We start from the raw sequence: 16,532 nt of genomic DNA, 5'->3' as shown, positions 1-16,532 counted from the left end.
AAGAAGTTCAAATGTTCACAGCAAAATAGATTTTTGCTCCTACTTGTAATTTTGTATAACCTGGACTCCTTATAAATTAATAAGATGACATGCTTAAAAATTACTAAATGAACAATCGCAATGTCAAATCTGAAAAAAAGAAAAATTCCACTCAGTTTTCTCTTTAGCTTCGTTTATCGAAAGTGACATCCAAGCAAAACTTGAAAGATAATATGGTACTCTTAAAAAAAGTATGAGAAAAAATTCACTTCCTTCAAATCAATTCTTTTGTAAACCCCAAGGCCCCATAATGGGGGCCAATAAATAACTTCATACTTTATGAGTTAGTCTAATGTTTAGAATTACACTAACAGAAAAAAAATCTGTTATCACTGTATCACACATGTTACCAGCAAACTAAGACACAAACATGATATACTGGAAATAAAGGGAGTCTGTTTTAAATTAACCAGAAATACAAAATTATATGAGAACTTCATGTCCAATTGCCCACCTTGCTCTCAATGACTTCTTTCTAAATGCACTCGCTTCATTTATGCCTACCTAAACTTTGTACATTGCGTGGGAAATTTCAAATGTATACAAAAGAACACAGAATAGTGTAATAAAACCCCTATGACCCAAACTAAATATCAACTCATGGCAAATCTTAATTCAGCTCTACTTCCTCACTCAACTTGTCCTTTGGATTCTTTTGAAACAAATTCCAATCATATAATTTCATCCATAAATACTTAAGTAATGCTCTCTAAAAGATGTGGCAGAAGGACCTCACGAACTTCAAGAGGCTAAAGATGGATCAATTTCAGCATCAAAACAAATAGTAACTATAATGGACGCTAACATATCAAATATTTTTAAAAGTACTTTAAAAACATAACCATAATAGAAATATCATATCTAAAGTATTTAATTAAACAATCCTCCCCAGTCAGTGTTTAAATTTCTCCTATGGTGTCAAATTTTTTCATAGTTGTTTCATTGAAATCAAGATAAAAATATGGATTGTTTCCAGTCTTTTGCTATTAGAAATAGTGACAGTAGCTTTGTGCACACATATTTTCAGATATTTCCCAGTGTATATCTGTAATACAGAGTCCTAGAGACGTGACTACTGGGTCAAAAGGTAGATAGATATGTGTAATTTTCTTTAATAGTTAAATTTCTCTCCGAAGTTGTGCCACCAATTTGCATTCCCACTAGCAATGTATGAGAGTACCTATTTCTGTCACCAGCAAAGTGTCAAAATGCTGGACTTTTGCCAACGTGATTTCAAAAAGAAATACTATCTTATGTTGTTTTAATTTGCATCTCTCTCATAAGAAGTGAGGCTGGGGACCTATTCATCTAAGGCTAACCTGTATCTGTCTCTATGACCTCGCTCTTATCTCTTGCCCATCTTTCTATAAAGCTATCGCTTCTTTTCTTACTAATTTTTAAAGGATCTTCATATATTTGAGATTAACCCACTGTCCGTGATATAAGTAGCCAACATTCTTCCAGTTTGTCACTGTCTTTTTACTTTGATGATGGTGTTTTCTGCTATGCAAGACAGACTGAGCGAGAGAGAGGGGATGCTGCCGTTGTTATAGACTAAATTTCTACACGCAATTGGATTTATTTCTGTATTTTCTATTGCTTTCAATTGCTCTGTATTTTCCTGCACCAACACCGCATATTTTTAATTATAAAGGCTTATAATATGTTTTAATATCTAGTAGGGCTAGCCTCCCATCCTTATTGATCTGCAATTCCAGGGTTTTCCTAGCTATTCTTGCAAATGAACTTTATAACCTCTCTAGCCCTAGGAGGAAAAATCTAATGGTACTTTCACTGGGTTCATGTTAAATTTATAAATTTCGTTAGAAAAAAGTTGACATCTTTAGGATGTTGAGTTTTTCTACCCATAAATAGGTATATCTTTACATTTGTTCAAATCTGTGTATCTTTGGGAGTTTTCATAGTTTTCCTTATTGTATAAATTTTGAACTTTTCTTGTTAATCATATGCCTATAAAATTTGTTTAGCTTTTATAATAGCACCTTTTCTTCCATTACATATTATAACTGATTTCTGTTTTAAAAAATTTATACATTTTCAAAAGCCCTTTACGGCCCCAGTTTAGCGCACTCCTTGACCTCTCAAGTCATATAAATTTCTCTCATCTCTAAACATCTAGTGAACTTAAGAAAATAATTACATTTTTCTTGACATTTGTGAGACCCGAGACCTGTTCTATTTCCCCTGCTAGAATATAAAGTGTTCAGAAACAATATTGTACTCACTTTCTATTTAACATTCAGCACCCTGTATGATGCTGGGAATATAGCTGGAACTCAGCAAATATACAGTCAATAGATAAGGAAACAAAGTACAATAACTAGCTCACATAAATACAAGTAACGTGCTCATCAGACTACAAATCTGACCCCAGTCAGCTTGCAAATACTTCACATTAATCATGAAGGGAATGTGGGAGGACTCGTTAAAATGATTCCTACTTCTGGGGGAAAAGTCCTCCACGTTGATGGCATTAAGTCATCCCAAATGAGTTGGTGAAGATGGGGGAGGGATGCAGAAAAGGAAACACATTGATTTGCATGCATAAGAATAAGGCAGCTAGAGTTTGCATGACAGAACAGTACAGAGGTGCACACAGAGAGAACCAGACATGAGCAGAGGGTCCCCCTCAGGTATTCAGCAGAACACAGATCAGAGCATGCCTGCCAAGAATCTACACAAGGCTGGAGGAAAACCACCAGAAACGATTACAAAAACCATAACGAGCACTCACCAAGGTCAGTAATACCCTGTTTCCCCGAAAATAAGACCTAGCAGGACCATCAACTCTAATGTGTCTTTTGGAGCAAAAATTAATATAAGACCTGGTATGATATGATATGATATAAGACCTAATCTTATATTATAGTAAAATAAGACCAGGTCTTATATTAATTTTTGCTCCAAAAGATGCATTAGAGCTGATGATCCGGCTAGGTCTTATTTTCGGGGAAACATGGTCATGCCATTCCCACAAACCAGACTGGAAAACTCTTGTAATTCACAGCTGACTGAGTACTCAGAAAGGTCTTACCTCAGTGGTGGGGAACAAATCACCCTAGACTACAAACTAAACACTAATCTGCTTCCACCTATAAAACTGTAAAAGCATGGCTCAAAAATATCAAACTATTCCCAAGAAGCTTAACTATCTCCCCAAACAAAAAATATTTACAGAAATTGAAAAATATGTAGTACACAAGGTAAAATGCACAATGTCTGGCATCCAATAAAACATTAACAAAATTTAGCAAAAAAATATAAGCAATAATGAGGAGAAAAATTAATCAACTGGAACTAACCCAGAATTGACAAGGCAGTTAAAGACATTAAAACAGTTATAACTGGATTCTGTATGTTCAAAAAGTAGAGACGTTAAAGATATAAAGAAAGACCCAAACTCAACTTCAAGAAATGAAAACTATACTGTCTGAGATGGGAAAATACAATGGATAGGATTAACAGCAGATTAGCTATTGCAAAAGAAAAGACTAATGAACTTAAAGACACAGTTATAGAAACTATCCAAAACAAAACAGAGAGAAGAAAGAATAAAGAAAGCAAAATGTAAACAGCATCTGTGACCCATGGGACAATCTCAAGCAACCTAATATACATGTAACTGAAATCCATGAAGGAGACTGAAAGAATAAATATAAAGAAAAAAATATTTGGAAACTATTATCCAAATTTGATAATTACAAACCACAGATCTATCTAAGAACTTCAACAAACACCAAGCACAGGCATTACGAAGAAAACTACACCAACAAACATCATAATAACACGGCTCAAAACCAGTGATGAAGTGGAAATCTGAAAAGCAGTTAGAAAAAAGAAGATGTGTTATATACTCCTATAGGAACAAAGAAACAATAGCAGCATAATTCTCACTGGAAACAATACAAGCAAGAAAAGAACAGAGAAAAATCTTTAAAGTACTAAAAAAAAAAAAAAAACCTGTCAATGTGGAATTTGACACCGGGAGAAAATCTTTCAAAAAGGAAAGGGTCATAAAGCCTTTTTCAGACACAGAAAGACTGAAAGAATGCACCACCGGCAGATCCACACACCACAAGAAGTGTTCAAGGACACTCTTCATGCAGAAGAACTATACCAGATGGAAATGTGAATCTACACAAGAGCATCATGGCTATAAATGTATAAGATTGATTATTATTTAAATGTCTTTAAAAGATTATTGATGCTTACACAAAAATAATAACATGGTGATGTGGGGAGAAACAGGATTCCATTGTAAGGTCCTTGTACTAGATGTGATGTGGTATGAAATGCCATTTGAGGGTAGACGATGCAAAGTTAAAGAAAGATATGTACTAAAAACCCAAAATCAACCACTAAAATAAAATAAAAAACAGAGGTTTAGCTAATAAGCCCAAAGTTGATCAAATGGAATCATACCAAAAAAATTCTCAATTAATGGTTTTTTTAAAGCAGAAAAAAATAAGTGAGGGACAAAGAACAGCTGCGATGAATAGAAAACAAATAGCAAGATGACTGAACAAGGAGGAACAAAGAACAGGTGGAATGAACAGAAAACTGCAAGATGATCAATTTAAAATCTAACCACACAAATAATCACACTAAGTTTAAATGTTCTAAATATAACAATTAAAAGGCAGAGACAGATTGGATAAAAAAGCATGACCCAACTATATCATGGTTACAAAAAATGTACCTATGAAGACACAAATAAGTTAAAAGTAAAAGGATGGATATCCCTCATGAATACAGACACAAAAATCCTCAACAAAATACTAGCAAACCAGGAATATACCAAAAGAATGTACATAACCGAGTGAGACTTATCCCAGATCGCAAGATTGGTTTAACATCTGAAAATCAATTCATGTAATACATTATATAATAGAATATGGGACAAAAACTACAAGATCATCTCAATAGATACCCCTCCGCCCCCAAAAAAAGGTTTGAAAAAATCCAATACTCATTCATGATAAAGAAAAAAAGCTAATCAAAGTAGGAATGGAAGAGAATCTTCTCAACATAATGGAGAGCATCTATGAAAACCTACAGTAAACATCATAGCAGCCACTAAAAGACTGAATGCTTTCCCTCTCAGCCCAGACAAAAGACAAGGATGTCCACTCACACCACTTCTGTTCAACACTGTACTGAAGATTCTAGCAAGAGCAATTGGACTAGAAGGATATAAAGGGCGTCCATACTGGAAATGAAGAAATAAAACTCTCTTTATTCACAGACAACTTGATCTTATAAATATTAGGTTGGTGCAAAAGTAATTGTGGTTTAAAAGGTTAAAAATAACTGCAAAAACCACAATTTCTTTTGCAACAACCTAATAAAAAGAGTCAAAGGAATTCACTAAAACAACCACTGGAAGTAATAAATAAGTTGAGTACAGTTGCAAGACATAAGATTAATATACAAAAATTAGTTTTATTTCTATAAACTAACAATGAACAATCTAAACTGAAATTTAAAAATCCATTCCATTCATGATAACATTAAAAAAACAAACTTAAAACACTTAGGAATACTTTAACAAGAGAAGAAGTTCAAGACTTGTACACTGAAAACTATAACCATTATTGAAAGTTCTTAAAGAAGACTTCAATAAATGGAATGATATCCCATGTTCATGGATTGGGAGACAATATTATCAAGATGGCAATACTCCCCCAAATTGTCTACAGAGTCAACACAATCCCCACAAAAATCCCTTCTGATTCTTTACAGAAGTTGACAATGATCCTAAACTTCATGTGGAAACGCAAATGACACAGAACAGCCAAAACAATCTTGAAAAAGCAGAACAAAGTTGGAAGATATACTTCTTGAACTCAAAATTTACTGCAAAGCTACAGTAATTAAGACTGATGTTGGCATAAGGATGAATGGAACAAAACTGAGAGCCCAGAAATAAACCCTTACATTTATGGTCTATTGATTTTTAACAAAGGTGCCAAAAGACTTTAAAAAGAACAGTGTTTTCAATGAATGGTCCTGGGACAACTGACTATCCACATGCAAGAAAAAAAAAAATGAAAGAGACAGAGAAAGGAAAAGAAAGAAAGAATTTGGATGAGATGACTACCACACACTATACACAAAAATTAACTCAAAACTGATCACAAATCTATATTGTAAGAGCTAAAATTACAAAACTCCTAAAAGAAAACAGGAGTAATTAATTCTTTGTGAACTTGGATTAGGCAATGATTTCTTAGGTATGACACCAAAAGCACAGCAATAAAGAAAATTTTGATATATTAAACTTAATCAAAATTAAACAAAATCAAGCTTTGTGCTTCAAAACACACCATCAAAAAAATGAAAAGACAACTCAGAGACTGAGAGAAAAAAATAAGCAAATCATAAATCCAATAATGAGTTTATATCCAGAATATATAAAACTATTACAACTCAACAATAAAAAGGAAAACATCACAATTTAAAAATAGGCAAAGGATTTGAACAGACACTTCTCAAAGAAATATGCAAGTGGCCAAAAAAGCACACAAAAACATGTTCAACACCAGTAGTCATTAGGAAAATGCAAATTAAAACTACAATGAGATAATACTAAATACTTTAAAAAGATAAAATTGCAAGGACTGACCATTCCAAGTGTTTATAAGTATGTGGAAAAAACAGAACTCTCATATTCAACTGGTGGCAATATAAAATGGTTTGGCAGTTTCTTAAATTAAACATATACCTACCATATGATGCAGACATTCCATTCCTAAGTACTTACTCAGGAAAAAAGAACTCAGATATCCAAAGACTTGTACATTAGTGTTCATAGAAGGTCTGTTTGAAATAGTTAAAAACTGAAAACTATCAAATATCCATCAACAGGTGAATAAACAAATTGCATTTTATCTACACAATGAACTACTACTGAGCAATCAAGGAATAACCAATCTGTGGATTGGTGTCTTTCCACCAGTACTGGTAGATTTTCCAGGAATGAAAAATCTTCATTCATTATTTCTTTAAATATTGCTTTGCCCATTCTCTACTTCTTTCAGAAATTCCAATTTATTAGACTTTCTCACTATAACTTCTCATTCTGATCATTCTAATTTCTGTGTCTCTCAATCTCTTACATTTTTTACTTCTGTCTCTTTGAGCTGTATTCTGAATGATCTGATCTATATTCCAGTTCATTCATTCTTGGGGTTTGCCTAATTGCTTAATCTATGGTTAAACTCAACAAATGAGTTTAAGGGGTGGGGTAAGGGGGGAAAATGAGTTTTGAGTTTTTAGTACTGCATTTTTCATTAACAGAAATTATTGTTCTTTTCAACAAGCTCTGGATCTCTGTTACTTTAAAGTGTCCTCTTCCCTGCATCTATTTTTAAACTTGTCTTTTATTTACTTAAAAATAGCCCATCATAGTTATTTTAATAACCTATGACTGGTAATTCCAATACATAAAGCTTTTGTAAATTTACTTCTAATTATCCATTGTTTCTGCTGATTCTTGCTCAGGTTGTCTTACTTGCGTGTGTATTTGGGCTATCTTTGACAATATTCATTGACCTCAAAACTTTAAGCCAAAGATGAGAGTATGTTCCTACAGAGAATATTTCTATTTGCTAACCAGATGATTTTAAATTCATGCCTTCACAAATAACGCAATTTTAAAATGGGCAAAGGATGTAAAGAGACGTTTCTTCAAAGAAGACAAATGGCAATAAACACATGAAAAGGTTCTCAATGTCACTAGAGCAACGCAAACCAAAACCACAATGAGATACCACTTCACACACATTAAGATGGCTATAATTAAAAAGACAGATAAAAATGAGCGTTGGCGAGGATATAGGGAAACTGGAACCTCATATATTATTGATGGGAATGAAAAATGGCACAGCGGCTTTGGCAAACAGTTTGGCAGTTCCTCAAAAATATAACAGCTACCATATGACCTAGGAATTCCACTCCTAGGTAAATATACCTATGAGAATGGAAAATATATTTCCATACAAATGTCTATAGCAAATTATTCATAATAGCCAAAAAACAGATATAACCCAAATATCCATCAACTAATGAATGGAAAAACAAAATGTGGTATATTCATACAACGGAATATTATTCAGCCATAAAAAGGAATGAAGTATTGATTCATGCTCCTACATGAATAAACATTGAAACCATTATGCTGAATGAAAGAAGCACGACACAAAAGACTGCATATTGTATGACTTCATTCATATGAAATGCCCAGAATCAGCAAATTCATAGAGACAAAATGTGGACTAGTGATAGCCAGGGGTTGGGTGGGGGAGGAATGAGGAGTGACTACTAATGGGGTACAAGGTTTCTTTTGGGGGTGATGAAAATGTTTTGGAATTAGATAGTGATGATGATTGTGCAACTTTGTGAATATATGAAAAAACACAGAATTGTATACTTTAAAAGGGTGAATTTTATAGTATGTGAATTATAGCTCCAAAAAAAAAAGATTTTTAAAAATTCACATTTTGAAACTTTTTTAGACCACCGCGATGACGTGAATTTCTTTCATGGTCTGACGGCTGCAACTTCTGAAGGACAGGCTTTTTTTCCCCCTCTGTTTTACTTGGCATCGAGGCAACTTTCATTGCATATCCTTGAAGGATACAGAGTGAGTTTTCATCCTTTACATGATAACACAGACCTTTGGGATCCCAGAATTATGGGCAGAAAGTCTCTTGTTAGCTTACCTTGAATGAGCCCCAGGCTGACTTCTACCTCCCATCCTGCAAATCTACCAAGTTCTTACTCAAACCCAAACAACTTCCCTGAGTTGAGCAAATTCCCTCAGAGCAGGTAAGACTTAAGAGCTCCTTCAGTCTCTCAGGTTTTCAGCTTTCTCTTGGATTCTGACATATCAATTCCTTTTCATTTTCTTTTAAATACACTATTCTTGGCTATAGTTTCAGTGCGAAGGTTTTTCCAAATATCTTAACTATATTCCCAAAATGAAAATCCTCTATTAGCTTTTCAAGTCAAAATTTTCTAGTGAGTTAGGACAGGATTTGCAAAAACTAAAGACAGTCTACATTACAGCAGCTTTCGTATTACTTGTGATTACTGTAGATATTTAAGACTTAAATAACACATTATACTACAATTACAAGTTTACTTCAGGAAAAAAATTGAACATTGATTTGAGGGGGAGTCTAGTTTTTAAGAAGCGTGGGTGGGTGTTTGTTCTCTTAAGTATCGAGGCTCTGTATACAACTAAAGTAAATAAGATTACGGCAAGGAGACCTGAGAAAACGTATGATACAAACCACCGGCAGGAAAAACCGAATATTCAATAAATGACGATGGAAAAAAGCTTACCCACATGGGGAAGAAAAGAAACTGAACCCCCACTTCACACCACACAAAAATCATTTCCACAAGGATTAAGGACATAAATATGAAAGGCAACATTTTCAAGCTCTTAGGAGAAAATAGCAGACTCTATCTTTATGACCTCAGGGAAGGGAAATATTTGTAAAACAAGATGCTGAAAGCACTGATCATAAGAAAATGGCTGACATACTCAACTCCATTAAACTACGATGTGTCCATCAGAAACCACTATAACGTAAGAAGAAAAGCTACTGACTGGGAAAAAGATATTTGCCACATTTTAACTGACAAAGGACTAGTACCCAGAATACATATTTAAGAAACAAACAAACAAAAAAAACCTTCCAGAAATTAATTTTAAAAAGATATTTTTAAATGATAAAAAAAACCTGGCAAAAGACATAAATGGACATCCTATAGAAGAGGAATTATAAAAGGTTCAAAATGTTTAGTAATTAAGGAAATGTAAATTAAACTCCCAATGGGGTACCATTAGTCACCCACAAGACTGTTGAAAAAAATTCAGATAATTACAAATGTTGTACAAATGTCTCAATGTTGTTGAGAAGGAGAACAAAGCGAACACTTAACACACCACTTGTCATATAAACTGGTACAACCGCTCTATAAAACAATTTATTATCTAGCAAAACTAAAGATCCACAACTCTACTCCCAGGCAAAAAGCCAGGGAAATTCTTGCATACGTACACAAAGAGACATCGATTAGAATGGTCAGCACAGTCAGTTTTTAATGGCAAAAAGTAAAAATTAAATTAAAAAAAGAAGACTGAACCCCTCCCCTCCCCCAAATATCCATTAACGGGAGAATGGATAAACAGTGGTAAAGTCACACGATGAACTGTATAGCATTAAAAAGTAAACAAACCATACCCATCAACAGATGAATCTCACAAATATAATGTGTGCCCAAAAAGTGATAGAATAGACAAAACTAAATGATATACATACGAGTATGTAGTAAAACTATATAGAAAATCAAGGTGTGTGGAAAGAGAAAGACACAATCAAGAAGAAAGATATAATTAGCCCTTCAAAAATATTGACTAGGTATTATTCCTAAAGTATGATATGGGTACAGGAGCATTTATTTTATTTGTATTCCTAATTCTGTAGGTGTGTCAAAGTACTATTTTGCACGTAAGAAATAATTTCTCATTTAAAAATTAAGTAAATACGTGGTTGTTGTAGAAAATATAATACAGAAAACTATATGAAGAAAATGAAAAATATCAATAATCCCATCACTCTAAGATAACAACAGTACTGAAAAGAAATACAGTTGACCCCTGAACACTGGTTTGAACGGCATAAGTCCACTTATATGTGGCTTTTTTCAATAAATACTGTAAATGTATTTTCCTTATGATTTTAACATTCTCTTTTCTCTAGCTTACTTTACTGTAAGAATACAGTGTATATAGTACATATACAAAATATGCATTAATCAACTATTTATGTTTATCGGCAAGACTTCTGGTCAACAGGAGGCTATTAGTAAAGTTTTGGGGGAATCAAAAATTTTAGGTGGATTTTTGACTGCGTGGGTGGTCAAAACCCCAGCGTTCTTCAAAGGTCAATTGTACACTTAAGTGGTGTGTTTTCTTCCACTCTCTATTTTTGTTTACTCTTTTTTATAGTTTTATTGAGGTACAATTGACTTACCGTAAATTGCACATTTAAAATGTAATTAAATGAGTCAGACACATGTATACACTGATGAAAGCATCTTCACAATCAAGACAACAAATACATCCACCATCTCCCAAAGTTTCCTCATCGCACTTTTTAACCCATCCCTCCTTACTTTTCATTGTCCCCAACCTTGAGTAACCACTGATCTGTTTTCTGTACTTTAGAATAGTCTGCATTTCTAGAATTTTGTCAGATATAGTCTGGGCATAATTTACGCATATGTTTCATTTTAGGAGATACCGCCAGAAAGTTTTCCAAAATGATTGTGCCAATTCGCACTTCTACAAGAAGATATGAGAGTTCCAGTTTCTCTACAATCTCGTCAACCCCTGATTATTGGCCTTTTCCAATGTTAGCCATTCGTTTCATATTTTCATACACATAAAACTAATCTGAAAAAAAATTAAACTTTCAATGAAGATGGAAGTGGAACTCTAATTACACAGAAAGTTTACTCTAAGAGCATTTTCCCTTGAATGCATAAGAACTGAAGCAAAGACCCTAATTGATGTATGGGTTCTGATTTAGTCAAAGTGTATGATTCCTATATAAGATTTTTAGAAGAGTCATTGAGGTATCTATGAAGGAATCACATGACTTAAAAGTGAGTTGGGAGTATTAAAGTACTGGAACTCAGGTGAAATACAATCCAATACAGTTTGTTAAAGTATGGCTTTAAAACTGGTAACAACACCTGAACCCAAAAGACCAAAATATCCTAAAATAGTGTTCATAATTTGAATGGGAGAGACGAAATACTTTCTTATAATACTATCCTGTAGTTCTATCAATACACTCAGCGACTTGCTCTCAGCTTCTGCTGCTTAACCATGAGAGAACAATGCTATGAAATGCACTTTAAAATAAAGGTACTTTCCTTATATTCTTTCCAATCTGAATATAAACTCCTTTTCACCACCCTGTCACTCCTTCTAATCTTTGCTTCTCAAAATGAGGATTCTACTCTCACTATCTTTATTTCTTCATCCTCTATTCAACCCTCAAATTCATTCAAATTTGGCTTCCATCCTTATCATTTTACTTAAATTATGTTTGCTGAGATCAACGACCCTCTCCTAACTGGCAAAGCCAATAGGCACTTTATCAGCTATCTTCCTGATTCCTCTGACTCTGAGATTTCTCTCCTCATTAAAACTCTTTCCTCTCTTGGCTTTTATAACACCACTGTCTGCTAGTTTTCCTCCTTCTTTCCTGAATGCTCCTCAGTTTCCTTGACTGGCTCTACCTCTCACTTAAATATTGGTGTTTCTCATCCTTTGTTTTCCTCTCTTGTATTCTACTTGAATAATTTCTTCCAGCCTCACAAAATTAACTACCACAATCCAGATGCTTCCAGAATCTACAACTCTGATTCTGACTTCAGAAAATCCCGACACCAATGTATTAAATTGCCAACTGGATAGCTCTGCCAGATGTCTTGCAAGAATCTCAAAAACTCATTTTTCTCTCAACCTGAGTTAGGCTCTCAATTTGTTAGTTTTACTTGTAAATTAAATTTATTATAATCCAAGAGGAGCCAATAAAATACAAGATACCTTAAACTATGATTCTTAAAGGGTTAAAAAAAGAGCAAATTTTTATGAAGTCTATTTCCTCCAGTTATGAAGGTAACTCGTAGTCATTAGCAAAAACTACAAAATACAAAAGGTAATAAAAGCAAATCTCGAATCCCAGCTCTCAAAAGCAAGCAATATCAACATTTCCTTCCATTGAAAAAGCAATTTTTAACCATGACAAAGTTACATATCAAAATATGAAATCAGTAAACAAGGGGTGTTGTTATTAACTCTCATATATTTCCAGGCTTTTTTTTTCTTTTTTTTACAGAACTCTATTAACTGTCTGCATGAGGTGAGAATCAGTATAATATTTTAAATACAAAAGCAAACTTTTCACATGCTGTATTTTAAATACTCTAAAGGAACCAATGTTTTTGGCTTGACATCTATCTTGCCTATATACCTGGACGTCTGTGTGTAGTATAGCCCACAATTCATCCAAGTATTTTCCCTTATTTAAAGGAAACCATAGCAAAGAAGGAGAAAAAAAAAAACTGGAATAGAAGCCAAATTTAAAATCTATCTCGGTAGATAATTCACGCTTTGCAAAAACCACAGGAAAGTAACATTTGAACACCCCTTCACCGCTTCAAGAAGTTTCACAAACATCACAGATAGAAACACTCAGCTAATCAGTTCTCATCGGACTCTCCTGGCAAAGGAAGTTCGCTTCCCTTTCCCCAGAGCCCACCAGGGGGCCCGTCGTCCGCAGCCCGCGGCCGGCCCCACGGGACGTAGGGTCACCCCTCCCTCCGGTGCGGGGGTCCCCACCGGGCGGACCGGAGAAGGCAGGGCAGGGTCCCAGCATCGCCCCACAGCCCACCCTGCCCCACAGGGAGAGTCACTGCCTTTCAGGCCACGGTGATCGCGGCTGTCGAGGGGTCCTGAGTCTCCCTCAGGGCTCCGGAGAATAGGCGTCGCAGAGGAGACGCGGGAGCAGTCACCTGGGCCGCCAACCACGGCGACATTAAATGAATTTTTAAAAAGGAGACGAAAAAACATGCCGAACCGTCGCTCCACACTCAGCCCCGCGAGGCTGGAGGTAAGGGGACACCTCGATGAGGCTGGGACCGCTCTCACCCCCCACCCCCCTACCCAAACCCCGCGAGCGGGTTCCCGGAGACCAGCGCAGCGGCCGAGGCCGGCGACACGCAACGCACCTGAGCCCGCCGGCTCCCCACTCCGCTGGAGCTCCACGCGCAGGCCAGGGGCGCCCCTGCCACACTCGGCGCTGAGGCGGCGCCGCGCGGCCGCGGCGGGTTACCTGCTCCAAGCAGTGCGCGCTGAGCCGTCTCAGCCCGCGGGAATGCAGTCACCTCGCTCGGCAGCGCCCCGAGTCCCCGCCCCCGTCCCCACAGGTTGGCCCCGCCCGGCGGGAGGTGCGCGCCGCGGACCGGGTGGGCGGGGCCCTGGGTGGGCGGGGCCCTCCGCCCGCGTACCTTAGTGCACTGCGCCTGCGCCCTCGACTCCTCGCTGCCTCGTCTCTTCCAGCTCCAGGTCTCTGCTTTTCCCTCTGGAAAGGTCCAACGTGGAGTCGGGCGAAGTTTGGAGTGTGTTGAGGGATCAGAAGAGAGATCAAAGATAGAAGGGGTACAGAGGGAAAACCACTGACCAGATGAACCTCTAAATAGAAAAGGAAGGAGCAGGCTCTCTTCGCAGAGATATTTCTGCACCCTTTTCTTGGAAGCAGACAAACTTTTCTTAGTTGTGTTAATGGACTTTAGTGTTTATATCCTAGTTATAATGTTTTTGAGAATCAGCCTGCATCTCTTCACTTTTGTGGTTTTGCATCTCCTACTACCTTGCCAGCAGTAGGTATGTTGGAAGAAATCTAAGGTATCCACTGCAAAGCCCCACGCCCATTCTGAGCTGGAATCCCCTCTAGCACCCTGGCAAGGAGTTGGCTGGCCCTTGCTCTTCGTGCCTCCCATGGTGGGAATCTAAACTCTGTACTTGGAAAATTAAAGAATTTCTACATTATCTGTTGATGAATAGCTCGACTTTTAAAGGCCGATGGATTGTAAATTGAAGTAGAGGTAATACTTTTCTTCTTCGAAAGCAGTCTTTCCCAAAGTGGGTTTTGTTAATCTCCAGGCCCTCTGAGATGCTGGAGTAGGGGGTGAAGGGGGTGGTGTAGACCCCAAGGTCAAATTAGTCTGAGGAAAGAAACACAATATAGCTGCTCTCATTGTTGACGATGCATTTACAGAACTAAGAGTTCTGTTTTACTTGCATTTCTGAAATTTATTTGACCTGAAGTGTGGCAGAATATGCCACCCCCAAACATGCCACTTTACCATATGAATTATTTTGGGTTAAAGGCACTTGAAAAACAGAAGATGCGAGAAGAGCCCGCTGACTTTTCTTTTTCTTGAAAGCAGATGAAATTCTGGTGTGAAATATCCTCTGTCCTTTGGATACCAAGAGGAAAGAAACATTACACCAGAGATGGGAGTCAAGGATGAGGGAAATCTATACAAACAAACCTTGTTAAACTGACCCTTACCTTCTTAGTCACTTCACAATTAATTGCCCCTTTGTTTTGTCCCATTTTCACTATTTACTACTCTTGATCCAACTTAGTGTATAAATGTCCACCTCTGACTGCTTCTTTGGGTCTTCATTTTCCGATCGGTGCTCCCATGCACATGTAAAAATTTATATGCTTTGCTCCTGTTAATCTATCTAAGCCATTTTACTTCAGTTCCAGCCAGAAACCCTAAGAGGGTAAAGTTGTGCCTCCCTTACACACCACACAACTAATTCTGGGGCATTAGTGTTTCAACCAACACACTTTGATAAACACTGCTTTGAAGTCCCACTACATTCACTTTCAATAATTTTGCACTCTATCACAAATATTTGCAAAGTTCTGTACTGTTTACCGAAGCTTCACATGAGTCATCCCAATCCTCACAATTATGATGTAATTGTAATTCATTTTACAATTGAAAATATCGAGGGTCAAACAAACAGTGGCTGCCCACGTACAGAGTCAAGATTGACTCTGGACTTCAGACTCCAAGGCCTTTAAAATATATATTATATAAAAAATATATATAATGTGCTCTCCTTACGCGTCAAATGGAAGATATCTCTCTCTCCCATTTGACTCTTAAGTACAGCACATCCTTGGTTAGAAACTCTAGATTCATGTGTTAGTCCTCAAGGGCAAAGACCTTTACTCGTATCTTTTACTATCTGCATCACCTGACATCATAGTGCAGGGCACAAAAGCTGAAATGTGCTGAATGAATGAAGAATGAATGAATGTGTGAGTGCTCAGTAATGCTTATTGAATGTGACCGAGTCCTTGGTTCCCTAACTGAATGACCTCCTCACTGAGGCACAAGTCCCAAGAGCTCCCCGAATTGTTCTTAATTTTCTTCCATCTTCCATGTAAAAAGGCTTCCTTAGAAAAATCCACTGTTAACAGATATAGTTCTTTGAAAACAATGAAACCACTTCCTTTGTTTTTCTTGAAATGGGCCTCCTTCCTGTTCCACTGTCAGAGGCAAAGCTATGTTGATATGAATGGTGGATATTGTATGCCTTTCTTTGTGCTCTAGTGTTAAACCTCTTCCCACAAAATGATGGTTGTTGCAACATTCTGAGTGGGTTTTTCTATGTTGTTTGTTTTCCTTTCAATGTTAAACATTACTTTTTTAATATTAATGTCATATTTTTTTGAGGCAGATCTGAGGCAAAAAAGAGATTTGGGTTGATGTAGGTAACTGTGCTCCTTAGATTTTGCTGTGCGTATTAATTCTTTCATTTGATAGAGACGAATCACTTAATCTCTGTCCTAATCCCT

General features: G+C 36.5%; 1 protein-coding gene across 1 annotated transcript in view; it reads right to left on the bottom strand.

Annotated features, from left to right (window-relative positions):
* The window catches only part of TC2N (tandem C2 domains, nuclear), a 39,898-nt gene extending 25,849 nt beyond the window's left edge, over positions 1 to 14,049 (bottom strand). The window contains exon 1 of the mRNA XM_033106846.1: positions 13,879 to 14,049. The gene's annotated coding sequence lies outside the window, so the exon portion shown is untranslated. The remainder of the gene's footprint in view (positions 1 to 13,878) is intronic.
* Positions 14,050 to 16,532: the final 2,483 nt, after the last annotated feature.

This window comes from Rhinolophus ferrumequinum, chromosome 6 (genome assembly GCF_004115265.2).
Source record: "Rhinolophus ferrumequinum isolate MPI-CBG mRhiFer1 chromosome 6, mRhiFer1_v1.p, whole genome shotgun sequence".
Lineage (NCBI taxonomy): Eukaryota > Metazoa > Chordata > Mammalia > Chiroptera > Rhinolophidae > Rhinolophus > Rhinolophus ferrumequinum.
This window is presented reverse-complemented; position numbering and strand designations above follow the sequence as displayed.